Source organism: Mytilus galloprovincialis, chromosome 10, assembly GCF_965363235.1.
Source record: "Mytilus galloprovincialis chromosome 10, xbMytGall1.hap1.1, whole genome shotgun sequence".
NCBI classification, from domain to species: domain Eukaryota; kingdom Metazoa; phylum Mollusca; class Bivalvia; order Mytilida; family Mytilidae; genus Mytilus; species Mytilus galloprovincialis.
In genome coordinates, this window is record NC_134847.1 from 78985804 (window position 1) to 79010241 (window position 24438).

Consider the following 24438-nt stretch of genomic DNA (forward strand, 5'->3'; position numbering starts at 1 on the left):
TATAACGTTTTCTGCAATACCGTTACCAACAATAAAGTCTTTGGCGTCCAGACATAATTCAAATCCCATACTGTTTACCTTGTCATGGAACTGTTTAATCCATTCCAAATCTTTATGACTATAGGATATAAAAGCATCATAAGTATATTCCTGTGTCAATTCTTTATAATTTTTCATTTTCATTTTAAATCTCAATAAAAAGTACTCAACAGCATATTTATATCGAAAGAATACAACGGTTAATATTATGGCAAATATGATAATGGAGGTTATAGACACGGCAAACGGCAACCAGAATTTCGTTTTGCAGGAAATCTCAAATGTCTTCAGGTTGGAAATAACTTCAGATATAAATCTACGTGAAGCCTTTTCAGTTACACAGGTTAAATCCGAAATATCCGATACTCGGTTTGTCTGACCTAACCACTTTAAAAACTGTAAAGTTTTACAGGAGCATTGAAAGGGATTTCCTCTCAAGAATATGTCAACCTCACCAAGGTTTTCAACTTGTTCAATGTCTTCGTTGTTGAGGTGTGTTATACTGTTACAGTGACTTGACTGATAGTGTTGCTATCCAACAATTGCAATTCATTCAAAATTTTGACCAAATTGCAATTTGTTTTATTAAACCAAATTGTTCAACTGGTCAGAAATTTGAACAAATTGTTCAGTCAAAATGTGAAAGTGCAAGGTGATAAAATAAATCATACTTACAATCCTATAAGACTTTAACTCCACTGTGTTGATGTTATTTTTAAATTAGTTTATCAATCTGTATAGGTATATATAGCTATTACCATACTAAAGGTGAACTGTTTTATTTGTAATTGCTATAAAAATGTCCAAACTAAGCTTTTATATAGTTTTTCTTTCAAAATGTATTCTATATTCATAAGAATCACACAGTATATGAATAAAAACATCATATTCAGTAAAATAATTTGTAAAATTGCAATATATTTGTAGGAAGGGGAGATAATCTTTTTTGGTTTCAAAAAGTCTTTATTCAAAAGAATAGTATTTTAGGTTATTTTCCCAAGGAAACTTATCAATAGCATATTGTTATTTCACATATAGTTTACTGAATATATGATGTATTATTTTAAATGATATATGAATCTTATAAATATAAAATCCTTTTCGAAAGAAAAACTATATAAAAGCTTAGTTTGGACATTTTTATAGCAATTCAAAATAAAATAGTTGACCTTTAGTATGGTAATGGCTATAATATAACATATATGATATAATATATCAATACAGTGGAGTTAAAGGCTTATAGGATTGTAAGTATATTTTATTTTATCACCTTGCACTTTCACATTTTGACTGAACAATTTGTTCAAATTTTTGACCAGCTGAACAATTTGGATTAATAAAACAAATTGCAATTTGGTCAAAATTTTGAATGAGTTGCAATTGGTATAATTATATTATATCATATATGTTATATTATAGCCATTACCATACTAAAGGTCAACTATTTTATTTTGAATTGCTATAAAAATGTCCAAACTAAGCTTTTATATAGTTTTTCTTTCGAAAAGGATTTTATATTTATAAGAATCATATATCATTTAAAATAATACATCATATATTCAGTAAACTATATGTGAAATAACAATATGCTATTGATAAGTTTCCTTTGGGAAATAACCTAAAATACTATTCTTTTGAATAAAGACTTTTTGAAACCAAAAAAGATTATCTCCCCTTCCTACAAATATATTGCAATTTTACAAATTATCTTACTGAATATGATGTTTTTATTCATATACTGTGTGATTCTTATGAATATAGAATACATTTTGAAAGAAAAACTATATAAAAGCTTAGTTAGGACATTTTTATAGCAATTACAAATAAAACAGTTCACCTTTAGTATGGTAATAGCTATATATAACTATACAGATTGATAAACTAATTTAAAAATAACATCAACACAGTGGAGTTAAAGTCTTATAGGATTGTAAGTATGATTTATTTTATCACCTTGCACTTTCACATTTTGACTGAACAATTTGTTCAAATTTCTGACCAGTTGAACAATTTGGTTTAATAAAACAAATTGCAATTTGGTCAAAATTTTGAATGAATTGCAATTGTTGGATAGCAACACTATCAGTCAAGTCACTGTAAAGCTCAAATCAATTATTTGTAAAGCGTGTATACTTGCATGAAACTTCGGAAATGCTGTGAGATTGTTATCAGACATGTTAACTGATGATAAGTGTTCAAATTGGCGCATAAAAATCCATTTGGTATTCTGTCCATTCTATTGGACGAAAGATTAACATCTTGCAATCTCAGATTCTTACTCAAGAAAGACCCAGCTCCAGCAATATTTACAAATCCTTTTCCTAGACGTGACCAACTAGCTTTCAATGTCTTCAAATTTGGGAAACCAAATAGCAAATTTATTGACAGCTTTTTGCATGTCCATCCAGACATATCGAAATACTCTACATTTATAAGTCCTGTAAAACTTCCTGCGCAAGTCCGGATATAATTGTCCTTCAAGCTCAACACACGAAGATTATGACCGTTTACAAAACTAATATTGACCATATCGCTTGAAATGGTATCTTCCATATACAGCTCTTCAATAGTTTTTGGCAACACGACAGTAAGTGTATATAATCCTAATGGTTTTGAGCGTTTTCTTCTAGAATGACGCCGATTGCTTTTAATTTTCAAAACCTTTAATTTTTTGAAGTTCTGCAAAAAGGAAAAAATGGTAACCCCTCGGTACATCAAGAGATTTTTTGAAATCTCTAAGTACTCAAGACATGTGCTTCGAACAGAAAATAATTGCATTGCATATATGGTTATGGCTTTAATATCTAAATCATACAATGTCAGTCGTTTCAAGCAAATTGACCATAAATACTTCAGTCTCTTTTGATTTAAAGTAAACCCATTATTAAACTTATTATGTGCAATTTCAATATTTGTTATGTTCTTACTTTTTAATACCCCAAAAGATCTGAATACTTGATCAATTGGATTTTTAGGTAAATCGTCACCTAGCCATAATGATATTGAATCTAATTTAGGAAAGTGTTCAAAAAAATCCTCCGATATGGACGGCACCTTATCCAAGTGCAAAAAAGTTATTGGTATTTTCTTAATATGAGTAAACATCTCCTTGTTGAATTTCACTTTTGCCGATCTAGCAAAAATCTCCAGGTGAGTTAAATTGCTTAATGTTGACCATTCGCTGGGAAACTTGAAATCTGGATATATCTCAAAATAAAGGCTCCTTAGTGATGAGATCTTGGATGTCTCCGTCATTTGTTCATCCTGATTATTTTGTAGTTTATTGTTATTAATCCAAAGATGCTGCAAACAAACCAGGTTTTCAAACATTCCAATTGGTAACACTTGTAAGACATTGTGCTCCAGGTGTAAACTTTGTAAGCTATGCAACCCATGGAAAGCATTCTTGTTACTAGATTGTATCAAATTATAACTAAGATCAAGTTCGGTTAGATCTTTAAAATACTGAAATGTAAAACCAAGAACTATTTGTATGCTGTTTCTACTTAAATCGATGCTAGTTGTGGAAACTGGTAGGTTACTAGGTACTATGGTCATAGTCAAATGTCTGCAATCAACCATTGTATTTTGCACTTTGCATTTCGTCTCCGTACTGTAACATGTAACTGCAAAAAATGATATGTATGTGCAGATTATAATTCACCTCATAGTTCAACAACATAATTTACATCAGCAAACAATATTATAAACATCCTTCGATTTGGTCAAGTGGTAGAGGTCGTTGATACAGAAAAACAGGTCTGTACGCAATCTTGGTCAGTAGTTGTTGTCTGGTTATGTGGGTCATTAGTGTTTCTTGTTTCTAGTTTTTACATAGATAAGACCGTTGATTTTCCCGTTTGAATGTTTAACACTAGTAGTTTTTTGGGGGCCCTTTATAGCTTGTTGTTCGGTGTGAGCCAAGGCTCCGTGTTGAAGACCGTACCTTAACCTATAATGGTTTACTTTTATAAATTGTTACTTTGATGGAGAGTTCTCTCATTGAAACTCAAACCTCATCTTCCTATATCAATGTATCTTCAAACGCGTGTTGCTAAGTATTTGTCCAATAATTACCATTGTATTAGTAATATTTTAAAATACATACTATAGAAAAAGGATTTTGTTACCCTCTTTTATCTGTTTCTTAGAAATTATAAACTATAGGTTTTTTTTAAAACAATCTGATTGCAACACTATAATTCAGAAGATTACTTGATAGCATATATGTGGGTTACGTTTGGCCGACGAGTCTCTTCAACAAACTTCGAATTGCATACTGTTTTTTTATACTTTGCGACTATTTTTCTATAGGTACACCAAACGTCTGTTATCAAATACTCATATTTTTTAAAAGAATTTAGTAAAAGTTTAATAAATGTATGACCCGCATTCCCTGACTTAATGATTTGCTAGTGATGTAGTGATTACGTTTGTTAAAATCTATGATTTCACTACTACTACTACACAAACGGACATAACGAACAAAAATAAACACTGCAAGAAGAAATCAAAGGAATATCGTCGTCTACAAAAACGAAAAATTAATAAAAAAAACCAGAACAAAAATCGTCTCTTTTTCCTAAATTTTAATATGGAGTCGTTTCTTTCATATTGAAAAATCTAAATCAATACAGGGAAAAACTGCTATTTGTGTATTATTTATTTAAGGAACTTTCCTTGGGTTAAATTTCGGAAGTATATTTAGAGAACTCTGGATTATCTAACGAACAAATGTCATCAAGATAACGATAGGTATTGTTGAATGTATATACCAAATGTAACAATGACCTGTTTTTATTGATTTTTGACAGAAACTGAGATTCATAGCAATACAAGAATTAATATGCTATCAGAGGGCCACATTTCCTGCCCATAGAAATACATACTAACATTCGATACACTTTATCGTCGAAAGGTACATATATATTGTCCAGGAGAAACATTAAAGCTTCAATCGTTATTTTCACATTTCCAGCAAGTGTATCTACTTATATTAAGACATCATTATGTCAAATGACTTTTTACCATTTTCTGATACTCACCAATTGTGTACATACTGTTACATTGTTTTAACAGGTAATTATACACGATTCTAAAATGTTTCAAAGTCCAGAACATTCCATTCGGATTGGATGTATATTCAACTGTACCCCCTTCATCTTTTTATAGTTAAATCTTCCCAAGCAAGAACAAGGAAATCATTTCATATTAAAAATAAGTGTCACAACAAACAGTTATTGTCCTATAAGACAAAGCATGATATACTTTAAAGAGAACACATACTTATTTCCAATGTATACAGAAAGAACTAGGAATCCAAACCGAGAGTGAAAATCTAGATTATACCGCCAGATTATTTCATATGTTATAAATATATCCTTGAGTTTTCTGTCTTTGTGTATTTAAATCTCAAGATGACCAACATATTTAATCAGCAGTGTTAATCAGGTAGGGAGATAATCTTTTACGTTAAGCAGTTGTATCATATTTTTTTTAATTTATCCAAGCTAAACATTTCTATAACCCATGTATTTTAATAACGACAATATTTCTGGTTTTTTCTTCTTCTTCAAAACATGGCTATTGTAGCAACTTATATCTCTTTTTGTAAAGAAAAAAGCTTCTTTGTGAAGTACAAAACTGATTCCAAAAACAAATACAAAGTTGATTTTATTCAAATTGGTTGAACTTTTGATCGGGAACAAGTGGATTGATATTGGAACAGATAAGAAGTTTTCGGACGATTATTCTTTGTGCGCCACACCACCTGCCGGCTTGTATTTTTCTATATAAACTAGAACACACCCGTAATATCGCGCGTCCGTGACTGAATAAAAGTATATAACTATGCGTAAGCCTTATCTTAGTATTGGGTTTGTCATCTGAAAAAGTCATGCCGATTATGAGACGCACAGTTTTCTCTGCTTTCACGATCTTTCTGTTTGAACCCGTCGACCTGGAACTTATCAATTATTGGTAATATTCATTATTTGGAAAACAAAAGGTCCTGGAATGGAGTATTTTTTTTATCAACAGCATTGTCCTATTTTAGGTTATAAATAAAGAATTCTTTGATTCGCTGATTTACGTCATTCCCGCTAACAAACTGAAAACTGTACCTATACGCCTTATTTTAAGTCCAAAATTTTAGTATTCGTATTGTCATCTTAAAAAGTCTTACTGATTAAAATACTACAATAGGGAACAATTTGACAATGATTGAATTTAGTAGTGTCAACCCTGTGATTATGACCCGTGTATATAGCAAAATCCGAATTACACCGTTTGGTGGTGCGCCTGTCAGATGCGGAACGTACAGATAAGGTAACAGGTGAATATACTATTGGTATCGGTATCGGATCGACCCGGAACTTGTTAATTATTGGCAATATTAATTATGTGGAAAACAAATGGGTCTGGAGTGGTGTAATTTTTAATCAACACCATTGTCCTATATTGGCTATATATAAAATTGAATTCTCTGATTTGTCGTTTTTACCTGATGACGGCTGACAAATTGGACCTCGTTATTTTAGTATTATAGATAAGACAAAACCTTCTCATTTCAAAGTTGTATCTCTTTTATCTTGATACTTAGAGATCCAGGTTGCTACCATATACATACTCTAATGTCTCTGATACATTTTGGTAGTTTCCTGAATGTGGCAACATATGAATGACTGGAACCTGTGACTTAATTCATGATTTGAACTTCTCAATTATATACTTATGTTTTGATAACATTAACTTAGCTTTTTTTCAATCGTTTAATGTCTATATATCTCAAATATAACCTTTAAATTGGAGCATTTTCACACTATAAAACTTGTATATTTTGATACGTATCTTTCATTATAATTAAACTGTGGACAAGTCACGATTAGTGTTTTATATCTTGACAATTTATGCATTTGCAGCAGAAAACAGAACATGCTTTGTATCAAGCTAAGGTTTTTGATTTCTCACTCATTTAAATTTTCTAGGAACAAGTCTTCTAGTGTTTTAATTTTATGTTAAATCATATTCAAAACAAACAGAAACTAATCTTTTAGAAAGGATGTAAATATGCCAAAGTTTATACCTCTATATAAGTTTATATGATGTTCATGTTTTTGTTATGCTTGATCTACACTAGCTTAGTCGTACATTTACGACTAATTCTTAAAATTGTCTTTTGAACAAGCTTGATTCACGCTCAGTGTTACAAAACAATTTGCTGTTCTGCAGCAATCACAAAATACCATATATGAAGTATTTTATAATGCTTGGTCCGTTTCTGTGTGTGTTGCGTTTCGGTGTTGTGTCGTTGTTCTCCTGTTATATTTAATGCGTTTCCCTCGGTTTTAGTTTGTTACCCCGATTTTGTTTTTTGTCCATGGATTTATGAGTTTTGAACAGCGGTATACTACTGTTGCCTTTATTTAAAAAGTAGAGATGACGAAATAAACTCGTAATAATCGAAACATTGTATACACAAATTAAACTAAAAAGAGAAATCTAACTTACCCTCGTGTACGGCCATCAATATATAAAGAATCAGGAATTTCATAATGTTCGTGTTTCTGTTAACACTTTCTAATACTTTCGTAAGAATGCCACAAAGACTAGATATCTAATCATTTATTGTTATACACCTCTAAACATGTAAAATGAGACTCAGCTTCCTGGTGTGTAATAAAACTTATTGTTACTCAATGTAGATGCATGCTGTCTGTATTAATATGAACATAATATTAAAAGTTAAAATGATACGTTATCGGAGACACTGTTCATTCATGGTATTCAAAGATTGAAAAACTTCACTTATCATGTAAGGTTGAATTTAGTTAATTTGAAATTTTTCCTGCATAATCGTGCAAAGTATAAAACTTGTTATATCTATGATTTCTATTTCTCAAAAGAAAAAACCCATTACGCACATATAGTGCAAGACATAGTGAAGGTTGAAAATTTATTGTCTTTATACTTATGATTGTTAGTATTTAAAAAAAAACCACATTGAATAACACGTTGAAAAAACATTCTACTACCGGTACCAACAAAAAGAATATCCACAGTGTTTTGCATATTCAAGTGACTATACTCATTCTGTTCACACTGTTTACACAATTGGACCACGCATTTTATAAATTAATGGCTTTAATGAGTTTTTCAAAACCACTCGATCGATGCTAATATTAGTGGAAATTTGATCCAGGGGTCACATGGGCTTAGTTTGTGTACTTCGAAGTAAATAATGCCTAAATCATTGGCATAATTTGGATTTTGGGGGTTTATGTAATTTTCAACTGAATTTGACTTTGCCTTCTGATCATGCATGGTAGTTGATGATTCGAATGAATACGAAACAGGCCTCTTGCATCCGAACTTTTATGCCTAGTATTTTTGAATAATTTATTTTAAAACTATTGAATTAATGAAAACTATCTTTTTTCGAAAATAGGTTTTGTGTTTCATGTTTGTATTAGTATTTGTTTGTTCAATATCACTAAATAACTTGTCGAAATGAGAATTTATTTGGTAAGAATCGTTGGTACCGTTATGAACCCATTGAAACAATTTCGCCATTTTCTTATATTGGTGTCTATGTTCTTTAAGAGTATAAGCTTAGTTTACGTTGACTTTGTACTCGTAAAAATAAACAGTTTTCTGACATGTAAGATGTCATCATTACAGAACAATCATATTTGGAGAAACGACGAGGATAGCTTATCAGTGCTATTCGATTGAACTGTATTTTTACTATATTCATTTATAATATCAAAAGCAAAAAGAAATTGCATAGTCAAGTTTTTGTTTAGTTTCAGAATCGAAATCTGATGCATATATTATGAATATGGTGAACCAAATAGTTTTCATATATAATAGTTCTGACAGAAAAATTGTAATCGTTTTCACTAATAGAAAACCTTCTAATGGGGGTCCAATTGTATGTATTGCATTGTCACATCATGCAAGATAATCTAAAAGTTGAAAACAAGAAACTTTTAAATACCAAGGAGTTGAAAGAAATGAAAATAAGAAAATTTCACTAGATCAGCGAATAGTGATTTTAGAATGGAGCATGATTTGATTAAAGTCACAATGTAGGTTGAATTGATATTGGTCTTTAGTATCAAATGTCTCAGCTTTACGTTAAAGCGATACAAGTAAATGTCTTTCACATCGGCTCACGTCTATTCCATAGATGTGTTTAAATTTCTCGAAATGCCAATGAAATCATACTTCGTCATTGAAATTATTTCTTAACGACAAAATGTTGATCCTGATGATTCAATTGAAATTTAGCTTTTGCCAAAGAAATATACAACGTGGAATGATAAAGGGTTTCACGATGTTCATAACTCAAACAAACGACGTCATGATAAAGTGCGGGAAAATATGCGGGAACCTGAACAAAAATGGAAACCCCCAAAACATACCATGTATAAAGACCGCGTAGACGACATGCATGTTATCTAATGACTTATTGATATGTTATGTAAACGATTAAAGGTTTTAAAGGTGGATTTCAATGGAATAGAAGCGAAGCACCACATATTTTGGAAAAGGCTGAACATTAGATCAGGCGATAAAAAATTCAAGAATATATAAATTATCAAGGTTAACACTTGTGACCAACAAATTCATCAGAAATTGTCCGTAGAGGTCAGTTAAGCACAGCCGATTGTTCTGATTGGTAATTTGTGTCATTCGTATAAAAAAAAATTAACTTGTTTTCCTATTTCAACTACTATAGTATAAGTTTAATCTTGTATAATTATAATTGAACATGAATGTAAAGAATACAAAACCTAACACATATTTATACTTTCATTTCTGAATTTTCCTCGGAGTTTTTTTATTTTGATTTAATTTTACTTTATACAAGATGTGAGAGATTTTATCATATGGACGGCAAAGATTGATCATTCTTATGTACCAAGGTACATGTACAGATCCAGCTGCAGAGTTAATATTTCTATTTTCCCTGCACTGTTACACGGTTAGTACTTTGACAACGTCAATAATGATAGTTTAAGGTGGTATGGGTGTCTTTCTCCATCTTGGATTGTAAAAAACAGAGAATCAAAGGTCCAGATTTTCCATCAAGTTAGCAAAATTTGATGCAGGAATGCAGATGTTTAATGTACATTTTCATTTAAAAGTACCAATTTATAAGAATATAACTTCTAAATATTGATATTTTTGCAAATGTTAATAATTTTTGGTTGTTTTTATTTTTTTTTTTAAATTTGCATTTTAAGGGGAGGTAACTCTAAAAAAGTGCATTTTCTGAAGGATTCTGTATGGAATTTACCTATTTTGTATTTTAGCCGGGAAAAACGTACGATGACCCTATCTTTTCTTTTGATATTCTCAAAGCAGTGTCTGAAAGCTATCTTTTCCTGAAGTATTTAACAATTCTATCATTTTGTTTAGTTTCTAATCACAAAATGGTGTTTTTTTTTCTGTATAATCCATACAAAATGTGTCATTTTGTCTCATCCTGTAGCTTGAGAAAATGCGCGGTGACCTATCATTTTTATGATATTTTTCAACATTTATCAATAGATACAACGTTTTGGCAAAGTATGAACAAATTCTATCATTTTTATTTTAGACTCCCATACCACCTTAAACATATTTATTGATAGTGGATTGGGAAATGCGTTATTACAACTTAAATTAATCGGATGCCAGATCATGTTTCAGGCAAACTTCAGTTCTGGATTAAAATCTGGTCTCCAACAAGTTCTCATTTGGTGATGCGGAGCTTGACTATAGAGACAGGACTCATCGTACAGTGATATGGGCAGCAAATTTTAGTTAATGGAAGCTTTTGAGAAGTCTTTTCTCAGCTCTCTCTTCAATGTGTCATACTGACCTGCTCCCTTATATATATCTTCTATTTCTACCGGATCGCAGTGTCCTTTTGTTGACATAATAATGGGCTAGCAGAATTTATTTTTTTTTCCATTTTTTTGTGAATAAAAATTGAGAATGAAAATGGGGAATGTGCCAAAGAGACAACAACCCGACCATAGAGCAGACAGCAGCAGACGGTCACCAACAGGTCTTCAATGCATCGGGAAATACCCACACCCGGAGGCGTCTTTCAGCTGGCCCCATAACAAATATATACTAGTTCAGTGATAATGAACGCCATACTAATTTCCAAATTGTACACAAGAAACTGAAAGTTAAAATAATACTAGACTTACAAAGGCCAGAGGCTCCAGACTTGGGACAGGCGCAAAAATGCGGCGGGGTTAAACATGTTTGTGAGATCTCAACCCTTCCCCTATACCTCTAGCCAATGCATAAAAGTAAACGCTACATAAACGGTGTCTAGAGAAATTGGCAGGATCCGGAGAAATCTTGGGAAATCTGGAAGATTGCGAATGTGACAATAGAGACGAATTTGAAGAGAAACGACTGAATCAGAACTGTAATATATATAAAATAAATGTATTTACAATGAATGTTCAGATCCTTGCCTCAAATCGCAGGATCTTGATCAGACTTTTGACAAATTTAAAACGAGAATGATCTTATCAAATTTAGCAGTAAAATACTAGTGTAACGGAAGGGATTTTTAACTTTCAATATTTCTTTAACATGTTTAATCTGTGGTACGATTCCAACTTAATTATAGTTAATAGTTTCATTTTGATAAACATTTAATGTTTGAGGGTGTAAAGCCTTAGATTATACTTTTTCATTGGGTAGACATAAGACACCAGGAAGTTGATATTTATATTATGTGTATTATATATCAAACAAAACACTGACATAAGTATCTGTTCATTGCAGTCTGCCAGCACCCAATAAAAAATAACATTCACATCATCATAATAACAGTTATTTATATTTAGATCTTGATAGACTTACAAAAAGGTTATTTTTGTCTGTTTTATTTAGAAATTATCGTTTGACTTAAATATTAAACATAACAATACAAACAAAATTTAAACGTAATTGTTAATTAAATCTTCTGATAATATCGTACTTCTATTCATACAAAGTTACAAACTAAACTTGAATTAAAATAAGTTCTCGTTTTATTGACATAACGACTTTATTAAAGTCTGTACTTTATCATGTCTAACTTTTTTAACTTACTTTTATGTTCATGTAATCATAAAACACTATGAGTGGATAGGTCTCCTCTCAAATAAATTCATATACATTGAAGTATATTCAATACAATAATTTTATAGATATGATATGACATGTCAATCCTGGTATCTATGATGAGTTATGCAGTGTGTACATGTCTCAAAACAGGGTATGCGGGACGATTGCAATTATAAAAACTATCCAAGATATCCAAATGACTTAGATTTATAAACAGCATTTGAATTTTTACACTTTTATCAAAAAGGTCAACTAAATTCTGATATTGTACCCTAAATACGCTGGAAAAATCAATTTTGATTTACCTTGTTTCAATACCTGCATTTTAGGCAACAACAATTTACGATGGAGATCCAGGCTCAGAATGTAGAGAGATGTATTTTAAATGACCAACTATTGCTGGATAAAAATAGATAGTTCACAATTAACAATCTGTTAATACCCCCAAATGTTAACTTAAGTTAACATACAACCTACATAGTCCACCATTTGTATATGTGTTAAAACATATTTATATAAACATAACTACGAGTATATGTGGGATCCTTTATTTAAACTTTTACACTTTTAGCAAAACGGTCAACTAAATTCTGATATTGTCCCCTAAACACGCTGATTGATATAAAAAATGTGACCTACTGAATTAGACTATTTACCGGATTTGTTATCTCATAAGCAACACGACGGGTGCCACATGTGGAGCAGGAGCTTTCCCTTACGGAGCACCTGAGATCAACCCAAGTTTTTGTTGGGGTTCGTGTTGTTTATTCTTAAGTTTTCTATGTTGTGTTTTGTGTACTATTGTTTGTCTGTTTGTCCTTTTCATTTTTAGCCATGGCGTTGTCAGTTTATTGTCGATTTATGAGTTTGACAGTTCCTCTGGTATCTTTCGTCCCTCTTTTATTTGAAGTCAGATTAAAATGAATATGTTCACTGTCGGGAATAAACTTTCTGTTATAAAAAGAATACAGTATGTATAGCGGAACTTGAAGTAAGTGGACAATGCTAGTATCTCTTTTTCTTCAGTATAAATCTAATTTATAAAGTCTGCATTTTGTGAATTGTGGAACAAATAGGTTAGACGAAAAGCACAGTGAATTTCTACAAAAGGTTTTGTCTGTTAAAACAGCATTTATCAACATTTATATATGACATTCAAAAATATCAGATAACTCTTTGTTTGGGCCAGAGTATATTTCTACACAGATAATGTATCCCTTTCTATAACAAAATAGTTGTTTATCTTTTTAACAATAGTTATTTCTCTTTGTCTTTCAGTTTAAAATTAGGAGTACTTGAATTTACGATAGATAGGTCAGTTGTGTGGTATACTTTGTTCACGAGGGAAGTGACCCAGTTTGTTTTTACTTTAACAGGTCTTTGGAACATTTTTGTATTCTCACTGTTTCATAATGTCCCAGGAGTATGTCGTTTAAAAAATACTTTGTCATGTATGTTGCAACCCTAGCCAATATAATAGAAGTTTCACGAATCATTTAACACACCTAGCAATTAACTTTTTCTTATGACGTTAACATTATTCACATATCACGAACAACATAAACATATAAATATATTTTAATGTATTGAACTAGGCAAGCTGCATAGAAAAGAACCGTAACTGTTCGTCATTAAGTAAGACATTGCCGTTGAAATACTTGTTGGCTTTCCTAGGAAACATTCAAGTGAGAGGTTTAGCTAGCTATAATACCATGTATAACGCACCATTTTGTTCTTAATAAAACGCCTGTAACAAGTCAGGAATACAAGTATAATAGTTATTATACACTCGTTTGATGTGTTTAAACTATTCATTTTCATGCACTCTGATAAGGGACTTTCAGTTTTGAGTTTCCTTGGAGTTCGCTATTTTATGTGTATGATCTTTCCAAATTAAACGTAACACATGAGGTTTTGAGATTTCATCACAAAAAATAACATATTTGTGATGAAGAAAAGACAACAAATTTACAAAAAATATTTGAATAAAGTAACGAATTTCTTGCGCTTACGGACCCATTTATTATTATTTTTTTCTATTTGTATTAAAGACATGATAGACTTAACCCTTTCACAAAGAGTATAACATTTCATCTTTTTATTACATTACAATGTATTGTAGAACTATGTTTTCAATTAGACTATGTGCATAACTATTATTAAAAATCTATAAACATATCAAACTAAGATTGATATTTTCCTCCTTTTAGGTGATGGTTATATAAATGAAAGAAAATGCAACGTTCACAACATTATTGTTGATTGTAGCTGTTTAGCCCTGAGAAGTATACCAAGAAACTAACCAACACATGCGACTAGTCTGAAATTTTAGAAGAAACAAGATAACAACAATCAGAGCATTTAACTTTCAGGATTTTCAGAACGTTACCGAGCTTCACTTAGATAATAATCTGATACAAACAATCGACAAAATGGCTTTTCATGGATTACAACGTCTACAACAACTACATCTTGGCGTAAACTCATTGACAATGTTAACCAGTGGAGTGTTTGACAACCTGAATTGTTTGGAATATTTTTCAATAGATAACAATAAACTGAAAGACTACCAGGCTGACCAAATAAAAGAATTATCAACACTCCTGTCACTTAGGACTCTCTCGTTTGACATATATCCAAATTTCCAATTTCCAGGGCAATGGTCTACATTAGGTAAATTGAATCGTTTGGTGATTTTCCCTAAATCGAAAAAAGTGCAATTCATCAAGGATATTAACGTAATGCCAATAACTTCTTCGCACTTACGCAAGGTGCCGTTCATATCGGAGGATTTTTTTGAACATTTTCCTAAATTAAATTCAATAACATTATGGTTAGGTGATGATTTGCCTACAAATCCAATTTATCAAATATTCAGATCTTTTGGTGTTTTAAAAGGAAGGAACATGACAAATATTGAAATAGCATTTAGTATGTTTAGTAATCAATTTAACTTTGATTTCAACAAAATGAAGTACTTATGGCCAATCTGTTTGAAACGACTGACGTTACACAATTTATACATTACTTCAATAGGTTTTTATGCATTTCAAAGGTTTTCTGTTGCAAGTAAATGTCTTGAATATCTAGAAATAGAAAATAACATCATACTCGCCCAACAAGCTACTGTATTTATCTATATTCAGAACATTCAACCATTGAAAGTTATTGAATTTATAGATAATAAGCGTTACGGCATATCTAAAGATGCTTAACGATCAGAACCTTCCAGCATCAATGTTATTTTACCAAAATCTCTAGAAGAGTTTTACATAGAAAAAAATATAAACGATTATTTGCGCCCCCAAGTATTTTGCTAAGTTTGAAGGACAATGATTTCTGAGCATGTGTAGGATTTTTCGAGGAGTTCTAAATGTGGAATATTTTTATATGTCTGGATGGACATGCTCGAAATTGTCAATCAATTTATTATATGGTTTTAAAAATTTGCAGACCCTGAAAGCAAGTGGGTCACTTTAAGGACAAGAATTTGTAAACAATGCTAACGCTGGGTCTTTTTTAAACGAGTCACTAAGAATTCGAGATATAAACCTCTCATCTAATAAAATAACTACTTTACCAAAAAGATTCTGTATGCACCCGTTTGACCAGTTGTCATACCTTAATATGTCGCATAAAATCTTAGAGTATTTCCTCAATGCCATTCAAGTATTAAAATACTAAATCTCATTGATTTAACATTTAACAGTATGACGCACTTTGTAGACGATGACATTAATCAAATTGAAAAGCTTGGAGAAGTCTCTTGAAAGGAAACCCCTTTCACTGTTCCTGTAAAACGCTACACGTTTTAAAGTGGTTGGGTAAGTCAGAACGAGAACGCGATATTTTCGATGTGACATGTGTTACTGATACGGCATCTTTCACGTTTATTTCTAAAGTTATTTCAAATCTAAAAACATTTGAGATTTCCTGCAAAACGAAGTTTTGGATGCCGTTTGCCGTGTCTATAACCTCTATTATCATATTTGCCATACATTATAATATTAACCGTCGTATTCTTTCGATACAAGTATGCTACTGAGTATTTTTTACTGAGATTCAAAATGAAAATGAAAAATTAGAACGAATTGCAACAGGGATATACTTATGATGCTTTTATATCATATAGTCACACAGATTCGGTATGGATAAAACAGTTCCATGACAAGGTAAATAGTATGGGCTTCGAATTATGTCTGGACGCTTTATTGGTGGTAAAAGTATAGCAGAAAATACAATCGATTCCAACAGAAAGGTGATATTCATTATTACTCACGATTTCCTAAAGAGTACTTGGGGATCGTATGGAATGGAAATGACTCGTGTGCATGCTTTCAAGAAAGGAAGAGAAGACATGGTTATCATTGTTGTAAAGGGTAAGATTAAAGTTAGCGACATGCCAGAAATACTAAAAAGTATTTGGTTTAAAATTATTTGTATTCAATGAACAAACGATGACAATCTGTCATACAATACAGAAGAACATTTTTATGAAAAGCTGAAGATTTCTCTCCAACAGAACGAAGAATCTGCAGGGAATCTAGTTATATAGAACTGTTGTTTTCATGTCAATTAAAAAAACTTGATTACATTTTCAAGTTATATTTTTTTATAATAGTGCTCAATCACTTAATTAACAAGTTCTGTGTCAATGTTATAAAGCTAGTTACATCATAGGATGTTTTATTTAAGCCCTCTCTTTAAATGCTATTTAGCCTCCGAATTTCGTTTAGCTGAACTGTATAAGTCCTGTGTTTTTTTTTATTTTGTTAAGAGTTATGATTCTTACTCTTCCATTTATTTGTTTATTCATTTTGTTTTTGCTCTTCGGTGTGTTAACAAGTTATAATTCATTTTGTCTATTGAGGCCATTTGATTGCTATATATATATATAAAAGAAGATGTGGTATGATTGCCAATGAGACAACTGTCCACAAGAGACCAAATGACACAAACAGTAACAACTATAGGTCACCATATGCTCATTTAATAAAGTTTGCTGTTCTGCTATGCCCTTTGGTGGTTGCGATCTAAAGCATACACTTTTGGATAATCTCATTGCCTTATTGGTTTTCAAGTCTTATGCTTCATCAATATTCTGCTGTTCTATTTAGTCCCTTGTTCTTAAATCTCGAACGCGTGTAATAATTTTAAGATTTGAGTCATAAGCGCTTCTACTTACAGTTATTGCAAGTATTGCACGCAGAATTCTCGTCCTCATAGACATTATATGATAAATCGGTTCTTTGCATAGAGTTTAAAGCCCTTCTGTTATTACGTAGGACAAAAAAAGTTGCTTTTTTAAGCTCCGATCACAATCGAGTTAAACGATATCTGTACAAAAACATGACGTCATATGATTGTGATGGATAAAAACCTAAAGACCAAAGGGAAACACTAAAACCAATATGATGTTTTATGTAACTAAAACTTTTCCCTAACCTAAAACAATAGTGTAACATTATAAGAAAAAATATAACATATCAATCTTATTGGCTTAACTCAATCAAAAGACATATAAAAAAACAACCGTAGTATTCTTCCTTGTTTATATAATGTTTACCCCCACTTGCATTTCATTGATGTACTCTTAAACAGGTTTCTCTATTTCAAACTTCCGCATTCATACTCTAATTACATTTGAATGATATCGTATGACACAATTGTAATCTGAGCATTTAAGCCATTAAAAATAGGAATGTTTAACTTCAATATATTGGATTTAAAGAACGAACGATAATGACGATTTATAAATTCTATTCATCCTAGGTGATGATCACGCAGAGTCTAACTTCATCAAGATCGCTGAAGGTCAAAATTTAAAAGACCAGGAGTGCTTATGAAACGAGAGGCATGTAGAGGGTCAGGTGTTAATATATATATATATTGAATTAAACAACAATTTTGCATGTTTTCTCTTGATAACAACAATTCAGTCTTCATGATCTCAAACAAACAATTATATACAAAAATACCAATTTCGATGGAAAATCCCTTATCAATTGGATATATCAAAAGTACAAGCACACAAACGCATGGCATGAACAAAACAAAGAGACAAAAAGACGTAACTTCAATCTGTCGATACCCGTATGTTGGTATTAGACAAGGTCATGTTCGTTCTGACTGTTTATGACGTCTTTACGATAACTTCATTGGATGAGAACTGATGCAGGATTTTTATTTATTAGTTGTTAGTGGTGTTGAACTAGGTGTCAGTAAATGCGAGTACATTTATATAGTACTTCCTTTGTGTAGTTTCGAATATACAAGTACCCGGCCACTCTGTAATTTTGTTAGATGTATTTCTTTTTGTATCAATCTGATGAGTAAGACTTTTTTAACTGATTTTTATAATGCGTTCTTATGGTGTACTGTTACACCACTATCACATGTTAGGGGACGTTAACATGTTTAACCCCGCCGCATTCTGTATGTCTGTGCCTGTTCCAAGTCAGGAGTCTGTAATTCAGTGGTTTTCATTTGTTGATGGGTTTTGAACGTATTTGTTTTTCGTTCACGTTTTTGGCTTTGCTCATTGGTTCATGTGTGTCATACGTTTCGTTAAATGTTTTTTTTTTTTCATAGGTTGTTAGTTTTTTTTATATATGTAATTGTTTCATATTATTCATGGTAGGGCCATCCTACCATACGGTATGAGTTGTTCTCATTTTTGAAGCCATATGGTTGCCTATAACTGATTACATCCAATTAATTTGAATTAGGGTAAATAGTTTTCTCGTTAGCAATCATGCCACATCCTTTCCTTATAAAGTATTTGTTACAGTTATGAAATTATCTCCGAATTTTGCTTATTTCTACTCTAAATTCAATTGCATATGAACAAAACAAATACAGAAATGTGATTAATTGGTCAAAGTTACAAATTCTGGTCTCTTGCAATATAATTTTTTTTACTGTGCATACAGCTTTATGTACTCGCGTATGGTGGTTGTAATTAACACGTTTACTCTTAATATTGCACTCAGCCTAACACAATACTATTCAAGTTGTGACGTCATTCACATGACGCTATGAAATGTATTTAGATAATACTAAAATTATTAGAAGATTATATAAATGAAGAGAAGCGGTTTAACCCCCACTAGTGAAAATTATTTTCAACACATTTCATAACTAGGGTCATTATACTTTCCCTCCTAAGCAAAAGTTGTAATTGCAAATGCTCGTGCACAACATAGACGTGTAAATGCAGGAAAGTTATGGGAACGTGTTGAAGTAATTGAAACCCGTAACAGACATGCACGTGTAACAGCAGAGGGTCGTTTTCGACATCTTCCAATAATTGTAGTAGCTAGTACTTTGTTTACTCGTCCCTTTTTGATTCTCGGGATAACTGATATCAGAGTTTGACTAACGGGGACAAACAATCATATAAACTCAACAATTTATTTTAGAAGATATAATATTTAAATAAAATAAATGTCAAAAGACATGAAAGAGAATAGTATTTCAAATTAAATGAATACAAACAGATAAGTGATTCAAAAACTTAGAGAACAAGAATATGTCCATTGTTCACGGATGCCCCACTTTCACTATCAGTTTCTATGATAATCTTAAAAATTAGAAAGATTATATCATAGGTCACACGTCTACCAAGTTTGAAGATGATTGGACTTCAACTTCATATAAAAGTACCTTGACCAAAAAATTTAACCTGCAAACGATCGGATGAACGAATAGGTGGTATATCAAAATAAAATGTAAATGTATTCATATACTTGGCGTTGTATTTTATTATTTTGTAAATCGTACTAAAATAAAGCCACAGTTGTTGCTATATAAGAACCGCGAATATTATGTTGCCCTTAACTTATGATGTACTTACCCATATAATCTATAAAAAAATGTATGTTCAGTTTATAGTATTGATAATTATCTGATAATAATATACACTTATGTTAAACAACATCAAAACAAACAGATTCTGTGAGTACAACATGTGTTCCTGAAATATCAATAATTATTCACTGGAACATGCATAACCTACAATCAATATGAATAAAACAATTCATTTGATAGAAGATTTAGAGCATACAAGCATACGGTAAGAAACACATATACCGTTTAAGGGAGTTCGCTTCTCAGTTTCAAAATAATTAACTTTTCAAAACACTAGTTTATATTTATAGATATAAATAAAGGAATCAAAAGGACAAAAAAATATATAGGTCAATGGCTTGTTTTCGAGATATGAGCCATTACATTTGGCGAGAAAAAATTCTCTCTTGACCTCTCATAGCTTTATCATTGACAAGTTAAAGATCTCAAAAACTATAAGGAAATAATTAAAATTGTATAAGACTTTCACAGATGGTCTATCATCATACATGTATAAGATTTATAAAAAGAAAAATTAGGGTCAATGGGCAAATTATAGAAGAAACCAGAGGATTCCGAAAATCTGACAAAAATTCCAAAATGTGACAAACGAACTTCCTTAATAATCTTCAAAGTAGTATTTTCAGTATTACAACATTTCTATACAAGTTTAAAAAGTAACATCACAAAAATACTGAACTTAGAGGAAAATCAATTCGGAAAGTCCACAATCACATGGCTAAATCAAATAACAAAACGCATCAAAAACGAATGGACAAGAACTGTCATATTCCTGACTTGGTACAGGCATTTTCAAATGTAGAAAATGGTGGATTAAACCTGGTTTTATAGCGCTAACCCTCTCACATTGGTGACAGTCTAATCAAAATCCGTTATATTTACATTGATGCGTTAACTAAACAGACACAATAAATAAAATAGTCAAAATATGGGTACATCAGTCATCATCGTATAACAATTTTAAAAGGAACAATTTAACAGAACACAAAAACATCTATCTACAAACACATTCATTGAATTGTGTGTCTAACGTCAGAAAATTTTATACGTCACATAGATTTGTCGTTCAATGTCCATTCAAACAATTTTAGAATTTACCTAGGCAATGTTAGCATACAGGGTTAAAAAATAGGCAAAGCCTGCGTTTGTCCTCTTTCTGCTCTCGTTTGTGTCATTGCTCTTGTAACATCTATATAAATATAATTGCTACTCATCAAAGACTTGTTTCGAAATTCAAACACTTGTCTTGTTCAGAAATGATGACGAACACTCTATATAGATGAATTTCTATAATGTATTAAAGTTTCTTCCTTCTTTGTGAGAGACATTTTTCATCTTTTCATAAAATATTTCCTCCGTACTGTATGGCAGGTTGTCAACGTTTGGCCAAGCATGCATGCGAGTCTTTCCATTTCATACGAGCCCCAAGTACTCTTTAGGAAATCGTTAGTTATAATGAATATAACCTTTCTGCTTGAGTCGATGGCATTGATTACATTTTCTGCTATACCGTTACCAGCAATGAAGTCCTTGGCGTCCAGACATAATTCGAAGCCCATATCGCTGACCTTATTATGGAAATGTTTAATCCATTCCGAATCTGTATGACTATAGGATATACAAGCATCATAAGTATATTCATGGTTCAATTCTTTATAATGTCTCATTTTCATTTTAAATTGCAATAAAAAGTATTCAACAGCTGTTTATATCGAAAGAATACGACGGTTAATATTATGGCAAGTCCGACAATGGAGGTTATAGACACAGCAAACGGCAACCAGAATTCAGTTTTGCATGACATCTCAAATGTCTTCAGCTTGGAGATAACTTCAGACATTAATCTACGTGAAGCCTTTTCAGTTACACAGGTTAAATCCGAAATATCCGATACTCGATTTGTCTGACCTAACCACTTTAAAAACTGTAATGTTTTTCAAGAACATTGAAAGGATTTCCTCTCAAGATTATGTCAACTTCGCTAAGTTTTTCAATTTGATCTATGTCTTCGTTATTGAGGTGTTATACTGTTAAAGCTCAAATCAATCTGTTGTAAAGTTTTAATACTTTCATGAAACTTGATATTGTTATGCGTTAGGTTAACTGATAATATATTCTCAAACGGGTGCAAAAATAGTCCATTTGGTATACTATTTATTTTATTAGACGAAAGATTAATATCTTGCAATTTCAGATTCTTACTCAAGAAAGACCCAGCTCCAGCAAGGTTTACAAATCCAATTCCTAGACGTGACCAGCTAGCTTTAAATGTCTTTAAATTTAGAAAACCATATAGCAAGTTTATTGACAGCTTTACGTAATTCCATCCAGACATATCGAAATACTCTACATTTATAACTCCTGTGAAGCCACCTTTGCATGACCAGATGACGTTGTTCCTCAAGTTTAACACATGATTATGACCATTTATAATTTCAACATTAGTCATATCGGTCGCAATGTTATCTTCTATATACAGCTCTTTAAGAGTTTTTGGCAACATAAATTTAAATGTATAAAATCTTGATGGTGGCGAGCGTTTGCTTCTCGTACGACGCCAATTACTTATATATTTAAAAACGTTCAAATTTTCAAAGATCTGAATTAGTGTAATGAAAGTACCTCCTTCGTCCATGATAGTATTATAGGAAATTTTCAGGTACTCAAGACATGTACTTCGAACAGAAAATACATGCAGTGCATATATAGGTATGTCTTTAATATATGTGTTACTCAATGTTAGTCGTTTCAAACAAATTGACCATAAATACTTCATTCTCTTGTGATTTAAATTAAACCGATTATCAAATCTGCCGAACCTTATTTCAATATTTGTGATGTTCCTTCCATGGAAAAATTTGAATACTTGGTCTATTGGATTTTTAGGTATATCACTACCTATCGAAAGTGTTATTGATTTTAATTGAGGAAAATGTTCGAAAAAATCCTCCGATATGAACGGCACAATAAATATGGACAGAGACATGATTGGCATCACGTTAACATGAGCGAACATTGCCTTGTTGAATTAGACTTTTGCTGACCTAGCGTAAATCCCCAAATCTGTCAACTTACCTATCGTACCCCATTCACTTGGAAATTTGAAATTTGGATATACGTCAAACGAAAATTTCCTCAATGACAAGATGTTTAATATTTTTGTTATTTTATTATCTTGTAAGTATTGTAGTTTATTGCCGTCAACTGACAACTCTTGCAAACCATTCAGTCTGTCGAACATGTCGTCGGGAAATAATTTTATAGAATTGAGGCAAAGATGTAGACTCAGTAGACGATGTAACCCATAAAAAGCATTTATCTCGATTAACTGTATACCATTTCTTTCCAAATTAAGGTCGATGAGTTATCGCAAAGACTGAAAGGTAAAGCCTTTGACTATTTCGATGCTGTTTCTACTTAAGTCCAGATTAGTCGCGTTTACTGGTAGTTGCCTTGGTTTTTGTGGTCAAGGCAAAATTGCAATAATTAACATTGGCGTTTTGAACGTTGCATTTCGTTTCATTGCTATAACCTTTAGCTGCAAAAATATAAGTATTGATATAATTTTTGATGTAAATACTAGTTGAATAAAAGATTTTTACAAACCTTATTTTAAATACAGTTCATCAAAATCCTTCAGATAAACCACAAAGAACATTTGTTACAACTCTTTTCGTATTGGTTAAAGCAGCACTACTTATCAAATACTTGCTCATTGATTTGATTCAAATTATCGTATTTGATTCATAATCCGGTAAAACATTAATCAAGTTTTAAAATCCTTTAAATAAACAATTTGAAGGGCATGGGCTCGCTAATGCGTAGCTTCGCTTTGTGTGTAATTAAATCATGACGGCCTTGGTCTGTTTAATTTCTTATTATAGATTACAAATATGTCGTAATCATCGTTATTACCTGTATAAGAATGATTTTTTGTGGATCGACTCAGTCAATGAAATGACTTACCTTTGTTTCCAATTTCAATGTTGACATCCTTCCCTATAAATAACCTAGCATGACCAATGATTGAGTTAACCATCTCTAGCTAAGGGGTTATATTTTAGTTCACATGAATACGGATTCAATGAGGTCGAATTATTCAGTCAGAAGTAAATAAATCATCCTGAAGGTTTTTCTTAATTTGAATAAATTGAACCATACTGGTACAAAAGAGGGACGAAAGATACCAAAAGGACAGTGAAACTCATTAATTTAAAATAAACTGTAAACGCCATGGCTTAAAAAAAAAAGACAAACAGACAAACAATAGTACACATGACACAACATATAAAACTAACCCCACCAAAAACTAGGGGTGATCTCAGGTGCTCCGGAATGGTAAGCAGATCCTGCTCCATATGTGGCACCCGTATTGTTGCTTATGTGATAACAAATCCAGTAAATAGT

General features: G+C 31.6%; 1 long non-coding RNA gene across 1 annotated transcript; it reads left to right on the forward strand.

Moving 5' to 3' along the window:
• The first annotated feature begins 129 nt into the window (after positions 1 to 129).
• On the forward strand, positions 130 to 22100 carry LOC143048484 (uncharacterized). The gene is made up of 3 exons (XR_012969863.1): positions 130 to 330; positions 375 to 533; positions 22051 to 22100. It is a non-coding gene; the product is annotated as an uncharacterized LOC143048484 (long non-coding RNA).
• The last annotated feature ends 2338 nt before the right edge of the window (positions 22101 to 24438 follow it).